The sequence below is a fragment of the Oratosquilla oratoria genome, chromosome 8 (genome assembly GCF_046742065.1).
Source record: "Oratosquilla oratoria isolate Oo_2021 chromosome 8, ASM4674206v1, whole genome shotgun sequence".
Lineage (NCBI taxonomy): Eukaryota > Metazoa > Arthropoda > Malacostraca > Stomatopoda > Squillidae > Oratosquilla > Oratosquilla oratoria.
The window spans coordinates 39,652,642-39,657,641 of record NC_134784.1 but is presented as its reverse complement, the minus strand read 5'-3'; positions in this window follow the sequence as shown (position 1 = coordinate 39,657,641).

The window sequence follows — 5,000 nt, the reverse complement described above, 5'->3', positions numbered from 1 at the left end:
GCCAGCAGTTGTTGTGAGCGAGTGGTTCATTACGGTAAGATCACCATGGTGCGCTCCATACTTCAAAAGAAGATAGCACTATATTCTATCATAATTGGTGCCTGCATTAAAAAGAAAAACAAGAGACCACAGAGACGTGTCTGGTGCCGGGAGTGGTTGCAGAGACGTGAAAGAATGGGTAGCTCTGTGACAATCCTACGTGAATTGCATGAGGAAAATGAAACTTTGTTCCGCAATTACGTGCGGATGGACATAAACAGTTTTTATATTCTTGTATCGAAAGTGGAGAGCTATATTCAGAGGCAAGAGACAAATATGAGGCAAAGCATTACACCAGCAGCACGTTTGTCTCTATTTCTGTAATCAAAACACCTTACATTCCACAGACATTCATATGATTTATATATATCAATCGAAGTTATAGTGTCTTGTCGTGACCAATATGCACTAGCACTCGGTGTGGACATGGTGTACTAATAACGTGGTAGTCAGTGGATCTGCCTACACCTTACCTTGTGCGTTTGGCAGTGACGGAAGACCTCCATCCACTGCCCTCTATTGGCGCCGGGAGCGGACAGTTTGATGGTTTGCCCGCTGAAACTGCTCGTACAAGGGCAAAGCCTTCGTGCCCGACGGACACTGCTCGACCGTGTGGACGTGGCTTAAGGAAATAAAAAGATAGTAGTGTATAAAAGAGGGCTTTTGCCATTGGGCGATTGAGCGAGCGATTAATTGGCGGTCTGTACTGAGCGGGTTTGCTAACTTTGCTCGCACCTCACCTCGTACGTTTGGTAGCGATGTCAGCCCTCCATCCATCCACTGTCCGCAAATGGTGCCGGGAACGGACAGTTTGATGGTTTGCCCGATGAAATTGCCCGTTGCCGAGCAAAGCCCTCGTGCCCGGCGGGCAGTGCTCGACCGTGTGGACGTGGCTTAAGAAAGGAAAAGGGGGCATATTTTAAATGAAATGAAGAGCACGGAGAGAAGTCACCGTGTTAAAACTGGGGGAGGTCACGCGTATGACCACGAACACTGGGAGATATCACAGGTTATCGGAAACGGTACTCGGAGAGGTCACTCCCGGGTTCGGCGCCAATCTGCTTCTCAGTCTTTGGGAACGACGTATGGCAGGATGTTCTTACCTTTGGCGGGGAATGGGAAGTCTCTGTGGAGGAGACCTCGATTACTTGGGGATGTCCATCTGTCTCCTCCGAACACGTTTCATGCTAGGGAGGATGACGAAGTAATTTACTTGCCCATTAATGGCAGGTTGCAGTTCCTTTATCCAGATGACTTCCAAGATAGCCAAGCGCTGTGGATCCTCTTCTTTTGCCACAACTTCGGTGTTTTTGACCATAGTCTCCCTATCGAGGTAGCGTCGATGCTGGGTCCAGTGGTGTTGCAACACGGAGGACCTAAGCAACACCACCTCGGAGCAACCATCATTTCAGGGCGTCAAATTAAAAAAAGCACGTTCCTCTGCCCCACCCTGTATATATATATATATATATATATATATATATATATATATATATATGTATGTATATGTATATGTATATGTATATGTATATATATGTATATATATATATTTATATGTATATGTATATATATGTATATGTATATATATATTTATATGTATATGTATATATATATATGTATATGTATATGTATATGTATATGTATATGTATATGTATATGTACAGGTGTATGTGTATGTGTATGTGTATGTATATGTATATGCATATGTATATGTGTATGTGTATGTGTATGTGTATGTATATGTATATGTATATGTATAAATATATGTATATGTGTATGTGTATGTGTATCTGTATGTGTATGTGTATGTATATGTATATGTATATGTATATGTGTATGTATATGTATATGTATATGTATATGTATATGTATATGTATATGTTTATGTATATGTATATGTATATGCATATGTATATTAATAGTATATATGGGCAGGAGATTTTCTCTTAAACATACTTCATTGAAAGTGATGGCTAATTGTACATTTATTATTTTCTTAAATGTATTTTCCATATGTTTTATTATGGACTTATATTCCTTTGAAAGGAGGTTTATGAATTAACAGTAGGTGGCCATATATGCTTTATCGCGATTTCGGTTTCAAGACCCTTCTTCAGTAGCTCTCAGGAATATTTTATCTGGCCAGGAAAAGAATTATTCCGGTGTTATATTTAATGATGTTAATCTATATAGTTAAATATCTGTACTTGCTATTTACTGGGGGAGGTTACCGGTCTCCTGGGAGAGGTTACCTGGCAACTGAGGTAGTGATGAAATGTCACGTGCTAGGGGAAGCCTTCGACTTTGTTGTGATAAAATGTCTTATGTTGTATACACGAACACAAACACACACACGCACGCTCACACACAAACAAACACACTCACACACACACACACACACACACACACACACACACACACACACACACACACACACACACACACACACACACACACACACACACAGGGTGTTCATTGTTCATTTTGAATATTGTCTCTTATTTTACTAACATCAATGTAGAGGATATTTTCTCTTTATTGGAAACCAAACTACAAGTTCTTCAGTACAATTTTCCTCTCCCAATCACCAAAATCCTTAAATTATTACGTCAATGTGTCTCTTCTATGTTTTTCTTTTCTAGAATATATTTTGTCAACAAAAGTACGGTTGCAGCATGGGTTTCAACCTATCGCCCCTTTTTGTCAATTCATATATTGATTATTATAAAAATAGCTTGTTACCCTCCATTAAGCTATCTGAATGATTTGGTTCAGGTTTGTCAATGATATCTTGTCAGCGTGGGATGACAGGTGGGGCGAGTTCGAGGTTTTCCATTATAGATTGAACCAAATGGCCCTAATATCATATTTAGAACAGAATGAAAAGAAGATCAACAGAATCCATTCTTTGATATTTTGATCAAAGAGATTGATACAGGATGACCCCCCCACCACCAACCCCCCAAAAAAAGTATATAAACGGGCCGCACACATTTTTGTGATATATTTTTCATTCATTTACTAATGACCCTTATTTTGCAGTACATAGCAGAAGGAACGTCTGTAAACAACTAAATCTAAACGGGAGCTCCAGCATAAATTACTACAAGACAGACTTGTTCAAGAAAGTGCAGGCCACTTTCGTGCATCAGTTTGAATGTGAAAAAAACGCCCTTCAGAAGCAAAATTCAAGACTGGGTGAACCACTTCGAGAACTATAGGACAGTGGATAATTTCAATGCAGCCAGTCACAACCGTCCAAGCCATTCAGGACGCCCCAGGAAGCGTATAGCTGAGCTGCTCGAGAGCGTGAGAGTCAGTTGAGCAGAGTCCGCAGCGCTCTGTGCGCAAGCGATGTTAGTCCCTCGATATATTTCGTGAGACTTGCAGGAGAGTGCTAGTAATGGATATTAAGGTCTACCCATACAGAATGCAGACGAAGCAGACCCTTACAATCTCAAACAAGAAAAAGAGAAAGGCTATGCCAGTCAAGATACTGGAGAAGATCCAGGAGACCCCAACTTTCCTTAACTTCCTTTAGACCTCAGATGAAGCTCACTTTCATCTTGAACGAAAGGTAAAATCGAAGAAAAATATCTTTTGGGGACCCCCAGACCCAATGAGGCAGCCACCAAACCCCAGCACTCTCCTGTAAGGTATGGATTGCAATCTCGGCCAGAAGCATCATTGAACCACTCTTCATCGAAGAATCTGGCGCGGCAGTGACAGTCACCAAAGGTGCTGTATGTTGAGGTTCTCAGAAAACTCAAGAGCAAACTGCAGACCCTTTCGTGGCCGTGTGATCAGTCTTAAGACTGATTTTGAGTGGGCGGCTCACAGCCCAGACCTTACTCCTCTCCCCCCCGATTTTTTTTACCCCCTCTGGGGCTATCTTAAATACAGAGTGTACGCAGTGTTGTACATATATATATATATATATATATATATATATATATATATATATATATATATATATATATATATATATACATATATATTGTTACCCTCCAGATAAAGTAAAGAGAAGCTATGCCTCCGGTCATTTTTTGATGTTCTGTATCTCTTAGAGTTTCGATACGACTTTTTTTTTTTTTTTTTTTTTAACAACCTGTTCGTCAAACCAAGATCCCTTTCAGGTGAGGGTCAATTGAATTTTCAAATAAAGAAGAAGAAGAAGAAGAAGAAGAAGAAGAAGAAGAAGAAGAAGAAGAAGAAGAAGAAGAAGAAGAAGAAGAAGAAGAAGAAGAACACAATCTAAAATTTCCGAAGCTTATGACAAGAAAACAAATATGCTTGTGGAATTAATGCAAAGTGCTAAAAATGCAAGATATTCAAGGAAAATGCACACAAGGTCAATTTACTGGTAGTGCGGGCTTCCAAATGGAAATACTTGGGGGCACTCGGTTCAATATATCATCTGAAGAGACAAAGTGGTGCTCCAAATAAGCAAAGTTTCTTCTGTTTGTAGACTTTAGAGCCAAGAAGTGCTCCCTGTGGACTTCAATTATGACACGGAAATCAAGTGTTGCTCCAGAGGCTGGGAACATGCAAGTGGTGCCGCAAACTGTCTATAGCTCAAGGATGAAATAATGATAAAAGAAAAGTGAATAGGTTTGTATATACAGGTAAGTATATTAAAGGATAAGCACATCACAACTTTCAAACCCAAATTTTCTTAAATGACTTTTATATTATATCCCAATAAATATATTATGCTTGTTTCCCCGTTGTCCTGTAGTTTTCTTACGTTTTTATTGGCATTTTATATTTCACCTAAATGAGTCGTCTGCTACAAAACTCGGGAATAGTGGTCGCTATGTTAATGACGTATTGCCGTGAATCTAAAAACAAAGCCGCATTTTTTGTGCATTTACAATACATAAGACGTGCAGAACTGTGATGTGAATCTTTCGGTAATGCTTGTAATTTTAACTGTATTTGCCATTGTAATTAGTTACAAG